This window comes from Pinus tabuliformis, chromosome 4_1, assembly GCF_031772625.1.
Source record: "Pinus tabuliformis cultivar Carrire ecotype Pingquan chromosome 4_1, CPIR1, whole genome shotgun sequence".
NCBI classification, from domain to species: Eukaryota; Viridiplantae; Streptophyta; class Pinopsida; order Pinales; family Pinaceae; genus Pinus; species Pinus tabuliformis.
The window spans coordinates 660,312,657-660,320,796 of NC_142303.1; the positions used below are offsets into that span (position 1 = coordinate 660,312,657).

Genomic DNA, 8,140 nt, shown 5'->3' on the forward strand with positions numbered 1-8,140 from the left:
TTATTAATATACTATAATATAACCTAGAAAATAATATATATATTAATCATTGTATTATATAATAATATTAAGTTATATAAATCTAATAATATATAATCTATATTTTATTAATTTATTCACATACTAATTCATTTATAAATACTATTATGTATCTAATATAATATTTTTTTAAAAAAAAAATTTAGGTGTATATAATATAATATTTTTTATATAATTTTTTTTTTTTTTAATTTCAGGTGGACATTTAGGTTTTGAATGATGCTTCTTATTCTCTACGCACACTATTTAATTATTTATATGCTCTCCACCATTTCTCGGTCTTCAAGATAGACTTAGCTGATGGCTCTAAAACGTCCACTAAAATCTTTAAAAATTACCCAATGTTGAAAGAATCTTACCTGTATTTACTATATTTTCCATGGTCTCTAACTATTATACATTATGGTGATTTTCAACCCCATATTTCTTCATGGGATACTGAAGTCAACCATTTCGAATAAAATCTACCATTTTGGAAAATTATTCAAGGAACTAGAACATGAAAATATTAGAGATATGGCCTCGATTCTAGCCATGTTATGAAAGCTACTCGATTATGAGGAGAATAATGATCTATTTCAATCCATGACAACAAACGAACTTCTTGGTGTTGTCCATTCTGGAAAGAATGAAAATCCTAGATGGGACGATTATACCACAAAAGTTTTTACTAATTGTTTTGTGGTCAGGGAGGATCAACATCAAGTCATGGAGCATATCCGCGAGATTGGGCATATGCTTAGAATTTTTAACTCCTCATTCATCACCCTCATCTCCCTTGTCTCAAAGGTAAAACTATCCCAACAACTTTAATGATTTTTGGCTAATCTCCTTTTGTAATAGTTTATACAAAATTATTACCAAGGTGAAGGTGATCATTACAAGACTAAAACCATTACTCTCAAGGGTGATTTTATTGCAACAATTTGGTTTTCTAAGGTAGGTTAATTCATAAAGCAATTGGATATGCTCAACAAGGTATCCACATGATCAAAACAAATGGAAATCCTCAAAATCGATCTTTCTGAGGCATATGATTGGTTCTCTTGGACTTATTTAAGGTTGTTGCTTCTACATATGAGCTAGTGTACCATTTTAAAACTAAATTATGGTCTGATGATGTCCTCCTCTTTTGGTGTCTCAATTTTTGTAATCGCAATATTGGAAAATGAATTCAACTGTATTAAGAATTATGTAAATTTTACGTATGAATACAACAATGTCACTGTTGGATTCAGTTTCTAGGTTTCTTGGACATGCATTAACTTTCCACCAGAACCATGACGGATTGGGTGGCTAACATTCCCCCCCTTAATATGAAGGGGTGTATATGAGGATCAAATAAGAGAGCTAAAATGCAAAAGAGCATGACAACCAATGGTTGAATAAGCTCTCTAAGATGATGGTTTTTAAGAGAAAACCACAAAAAAACCCAAAGGTAGGAGAACTCGAGGTCTCAACCAGTGGTGGTTTAAAGATGAGCACCAACTCTAGAACTATCAAAGCAATTCCTTAAACAATTACTAGTCTAGCTAGAAGATGAAGTCTTCTACTAGTGGAAGTGCTCCCTAACAAAACCTGTAGCGGAAACCAAAATCTTCTGCAGGTAATGGTTTAACGAATGCCACCAATAAAAAAATTATTTTCATGGGAATTGTTGTGTCTCTGGATACAACTCTAAATATGGCTATGGTTATCTCTAGTTGTACACTAAGATAGTAGGTTCAAGTTGTGGCTCAGGCTCACTTGTAATATTTGAATGGTCAATCTTCGAAGATGGTAACTTACCATAAATTCCCCCTTGTCAGATACCTTTGAGAAGATGATGAAATCTTTGTTGCAAAACTAGTCAATAATCGAGAATAAATTCTATGGTATGACTAGTATAACTTCCTGACTGTTGAACACCATTACCAAGAAGTGATTCATCCAAGGTGAATCTTCGTTCTTGCAGGAGTTCTTTTTCCTGGAACATTTGTTTGAATTATGATCGTGCTTACCTCAATGCTCACAAGGATGAAGATCAAAACATTGATCTTTCACATGGCCAACTCGATCACAATGTTGGCATTTGACAATCTGTGGTTGTTGTGCAACAGGAGCATGTGAAGATGGATCATCCTGAAGAAGAAATCCAGCACTGAAAAACTGGATGAGCTTGGAATATTTTGGAATATCAAAATACCATCCCTTTTATATGCGAGACCAGTTCTATTCTTGCTGTTCACAACTTCTTCCCAAGGTCTTGGGAAGTACAAGTTAAAACTTTACATCTACTTGCAAATCTGCTCCTGAAATGACTCCATTATTTTAATCAATCTTCGATTGTTGATGGGATTCAAGCTCAAACAAGGATTTGTCCTGAACAAGAACCAGTTCATAATTACAACTCTTCTTTTGTGGTTCATCTCGTTGTAGTTGTGACTCAAGCTCCAAAAACACAATCTTGTCCTGAAAATTTTGTAAACAAGTTTGTATGTTAGAGAGAGTGTATTATGAATGTGTTATGAACAATGGAGATTTGAGTATTCAGTAACTCTAATACTCGCTCAAGTTTGGCCAGTTTACAATAAAAAAATCAAGGGTGTCGAGTTCAACCGAAAATGCACCCACTTACAATACAATTTACAAAATAAAATATAGATGATATAGATGGCACCTAAACGTTAAAAATTTGTAGTCAAATATGATAAACAAAATATAGAAATTCAGAAACCTCCAACAAGCATGACCAAAATTCAAGCCTTCAAAATAGGGCACCATTTCCTTTGACACATACATAACTTTTCTCCATCAAATGCCATTACCCCAAAAAAAAAAAAACTCATGGACACCTTTGTAACACCTTCATCCTTTCAATAAACTATCCTCCTGAAGTTCTACATAAAAATGTTGTTCATAGAAGTAATATCAAATTAACTCTCTCAAACATTAAATTTGTACGGCTAAATTTACTCAGATTAGTGCATAGTTTCACGAAAAGTTATCTCTGCATCTCAAATTTACTCAGATTACAGTTACTGCGTCATTCTAATGAGCCAGACTTCAAAATAGTGCATAGTTTGGCTCAAAGTTATCATTAAGAATTTCAGAATTTACTCTTTAGATTATAGTCGTTACTTATTAGACCTGAGGTTACTTAGAACTTCATTGTTGAAAGAATTTTGTTGACCAGAACTTTAATTTCATGTATTTCAAAATTTATGGTTTGCATAGTTTTAATTTACATAAATTATTGGTGTATATAAATAAATATATTTTCATTAGATTTTGAATATTTTAATATGTTATGAGTTTTTGATGGCCAATTCCAATCCAGTATATTATGATTTTATTGGTAATATTATCTTTTTAAATGATTTTATTAGTAATATTATATTTTTTTAAATGTTAATCTTGTGATAATTTTTGTTTTGTAAACTTGGGAGGACTACATCTTCACCATGTCCAATATATCACCCATATCGGGGCGGGAAATTGAACCGGTGACTTCATATGAAGGAGTGTCATAACAGAGCACCGGTGACTTCATATGAAGGAGTGTCATAACAAAGCACCGGTGACTTCATATGAAGGAGTGTCGTAACAGAGCACCCTATCACCGTCTATCCAAGACGTCGTGGACTTGATCTTGTGATATTGATAAATTTATTGGCTATTGATATAAAATGTTGTAAATCCTTTAGTATCTTAATATTAATTATTATGTACAAACTATTGATTAGGAAAAATTTAACATGATGTTATAAATTCGTTTGTTTAAAATATATTTTTGAATGCATAGATGAATTTAGCACCCCTAAGGCAATGCGATAACACTAAAACTTATAAGTCTAACAAAACCCTGGTGGATTTTGGGAAAATTTGAGGGGAGATATACCTAAAAAGGCCTCGAAAACTTACAATACTACTCTACATAATCAATGTTGTCTTCCTCTCAAAGAAAATGAAAAGACAATTGAAATTAGAAATGACTATTTATATCATCATAGATGCCTTGTTATTATGCAAATTCATTGAAGAGAGATTCCTTCATTGTATAACCCAAAAGATTTTCAATCATATTTAAGACCTCTCACTGAGAGACAGTTAACCAAAATATCCATATAAGAGGGTGTTTCAACAATAAAAACCAACCCTAACAAATTATGAAAACTAGTTCCTACTTGTCTAAATTATGTTTTGAGATTGTTGTAACCTATAATGCTAGGTTGGAAAAAAAGATTTAAACAATGTCATTAAATCATTTTATCATATTATGTTATTGTGTTTTGCTAGAGGGAGATTTTGACTTCATCAATCCAATTAATCTACCATCTTTGACTAATCACACTTTATGTTGATAGTAATTATTTGTTTTAATCTACCATCTTTGACTAATCACACTTTATGCGGATAATGATAAATTGTTTTAATAAATGAGTAGAACTTATTTTATTAATTCAATGTCTTTTTAAAATTCAAACTACTCCTAAACTTATTTTTTTAACCATTTCTTTATTTAAAGCTATTTGAACTTTGTAATATGCCTAACCTCCTGCATAGGATGTCTTTCACTTAACAGGGGATACAAAATCATTAAAAAAATTATTGATCCAAAAAAGCATTCACAGTAAATAATTAAAAAATCCACATTTCTATTTTCCCGCACTCGTCTCTATTTTAAAGGAGAAACAACAAACCGTGGTGCGCCGCTTTGGTTTTAGCTGCTTCGGGATTCAACAGGCTGAAGCAATATTTTAGCAGCGGGCCGAGGTCCCATGCCCGTACCGGTGTGTTCGTACGGATGAGAATGTGGGTCAAAGAAGAAGCCGTGGACGCCGCCATATCGATCTTGGCAGACGTGTTGATAGTAGATACCCCTCATATTTAAGGTCCCGAGAAACGCTTCGCCACCTGTTCGTTCGTTTATTGCTTATTGTTTCATTGACGAAGAACTGCAACAGATCCTCCGACGACGAGACCATACAGATTACAAAGGCAATCACCGAAACAAAATACGGCAGAGAAAAACGACTGAAAATGAAATGCGTGCTGCTATAAGAAGTTGCATGATTCTTGGGAAAGCGTAAGCGTATGTATTTTTCCATGGTTTTAAAGCATAATTTTCCTCTGAAACCGGGTAGCTACAATGCTTATATTGTAGTTTTAGATTTTATAGATCTCTTGTCTTAGATTTTGCAATCTGGATGGACCTCTTCACCCATCGAAACGAAAAGAAAATAATAAGCTAACAGAATTCTGCATGGATCGGACAAAGGTATGAAATTATTTAACATAGTAATAGCGGCAAGACAAGATTGAAATAGGTGGTAACTCATCATCTTTATTGTCGAAATATGCTCACACGTCGGATAACCTAACCTTAATGTGCAGCATACACACACACAGCTTACAATAATTCCAAATCAAAATCACCATCGTTGTTCTATCCATCACAAAAACACACAATCTCAATCTCTTCTTCTTGTGACGAAGCATGGGTCAGAGAGTGTACCACTTGCAATCGAAATACAGAGCCTAGTAATACTGACAAACAGAACATGAGGTGAGGTGTAGGTGTAATTGACTAGACAGAGACAGGGACAGAGGATTTAATGAAAGCGAAAGGCACCCGCATGACGGGAACAGAATGAAGAGGATGAGCCATTTCGCATGACAGCTTCAGGACCTCGGACAGATCAACCGGATGTTCAGCATGAGGAAGCCATTCAAAATGATGGAGCAACTTGGCCACCCAGAGGTTAACAGTGGCAAGGCCCAGAGCCTTCCCCGGGCACACACGACGACCAGCACCAAAAGGAGCAAGCCTCAGATCGTTACCCCTCACATCCACGTCTTCCCGCCTTCCGACACCACAAACCTCTCCGGACGGAACTCATGAGGTGATTCCCAAATGTTGGGGTCGTGAGTAATCGACCACATATTCACCATGGCCGTCGTGCCCGCCGGAACACACATTCCGTTGATGTTGACATCTTCAGTTGAGAGCCGCGCCCATGATAGCAGCGGTCCAGGCGGATGCATTCGCAGCGCTTCCTTTACCACAGCTTGGAGGTACGGCAGCTTAGGGATATCCGCATCATTCACGCTGCGGTCTCGCCCCACTACAGCGTCCAACTCTGCCTGAGCTTTCTTCTGGGCATCTGGATTCAGCACCAGTTCTGCCATGGCCCACTCCGTCAGCAGAGCCGTCGTGTCTGTGCCACGAAAAATCATCTCCTGCATACATAACATTACATAAATTAGAACCAAACTTAGTTAATGCCCCTCCCCAAAGGCAAGGGCCTCATTCATAAGTTTCGGTGTGAAAAAACTAAACTAAACTAAAATACGGAGAGATAGATCAGATGAGAGTGTGGTGTGACTAAACTAAAACACAGAGATACATAGAAGATGAGAGTGTGAAAATACGGATAGTACGGACCCAGAGAACAGCGATCATATCCTCCTCATCTAGCTTATCTTCTCCATGCAACGACAGCAGAACGTCAACAAAATCGGATTGATCACCCGTTTCGCTGTTCCGCTCTGCACGTCGGTGCTCTTCGATGATATTTCTAACGAAAGCTCTCACACGCGGCACCAGGCGGGCGCAACGAGCATGGATTCGAAGAGGGTCCAGCGGTCGCAGCCATGGTAGATGATCCGCCCAGTTGAACGCTCCCAACAGCTGGAAACCCTCATCCACCATCTCCCGCAGCTCCTTCACTTCTTCACAAGTAGAAGTACATGACATATCGAACCTCCTTCCAAAGACGCTGCCCATGATATTGTTCAGCGCAGCTCCTTGCAGGTGTCGTCGAACCCTAACAACACCGCTGGACTGACATTCCTTCTGAATATCAAGAAGCATTCCGAGAGCATCGGCCTGGCGACCAGGCTCGTGAGCAGCGATTCTGCGCGGAGCGAAAAGATGCGCGGAAGAAATTCTCCTGAGCAGCCTCCAGTAGTCCCCATTGGGTGCAAAGCCAATGGCCCGCCCGAACAATAACTGCTGCGCAGATTGCTTCAGGGGTCTGTTGGCGAAATGAGGGGAGTTGAGCAGCTCTCGGGCCACTTCAGGATCCGATGTAATAACGGCGGGCGTGGAGCCTAAGCTAAAGGCCATAAGCTTCGTGGCACCATGAAGACGAGCCAGATATTCGAGCTTGCGGTGAGCGAGACCGATGCTCATGTCCATTAGACTTCCGATAATGGGCCATCCTTTGGGACCGGGAATAGGAACGTGGCCAGACCTCCTGTGTCTTCCCGCCCACGCACAGCCTCCCGGCATCAACCAGGACGCCAAAACAGCAGATACAGCAGCAATAAGCAGTGCAATATAAAGATGCCACTGACGCCACCCACAAACATCGTCGGAGTCCAACGACAAACGACTGCAACCATTTCCAAAGAGGAGGACATAGAGCCACCACCCGCCTCCTGCAGAGCTCCCGCGATTCTCCATCTCAGAAATGGATGGCAAATACAAAAACTAAGCAGCAGCAAGAAGCCAGAGAGAGATATGAGCGCATAGAATGTGGAGGGGTTGAAGCGGATTTATAGCTCCAAGGGTTCGATTCCACGGGAAGAGAGGGAAAAGCCGGTAACCGTAAAAGGCAGATCCCGAAACATTTATTAAGTCGATACCATTCATCCGTTGGAATTCGAAGTGGACGCACATGCACTTGGTTGAAACATTTATTAAGTCGATACCATTCATCCATTGGAATTCGAAGTGGACGCACATGCACTTGGTTAATGCAATTGGTTCAGTTTTGGGAAGATTTTGGTGATTTGAGTTTTTAGGATGGATTTTGAATGTCTCAGCGGTTTTTTCTTTTTTTCTATGGCCTTGACCCTATTGCTAACATTAAAAAAAACAATTCAAAAACTCACTGGCAAATTTTTGGAAAACAAAAACATTAGATTCAGACACAAAATAATTGCCGGTACGAAATTGTGGTATGCTTAAACGAATCTTGTACTTTTAAATTTCTGGGGTATTTGAATTGCGTAGATTACAAAGTTCAAATTTATTCTTTCCGTAAATGCCAACTAGATTTCTTACAGAATGAAAAAAACACTGAGTGTCTACCAAGGCGGAGTTCCTCCCCGG

At 38.2% G+C, this 8,140-nt stretch overlaps 1 pseudogene; it reads right to left on the reverse strand.

Moving 5' to 3' along the window:
* Window positions 1–5,608: 5,608 nt before the first annotated feature.
* Window positions 5,609–7,489, reverse strand: LOC149177821 (cytochrome P450 78A4 pseudogene; annotated as a pseudogene).
* Between the last annotated feature and the right edge of the window lie 651 nt (window positions 7,490–8,140).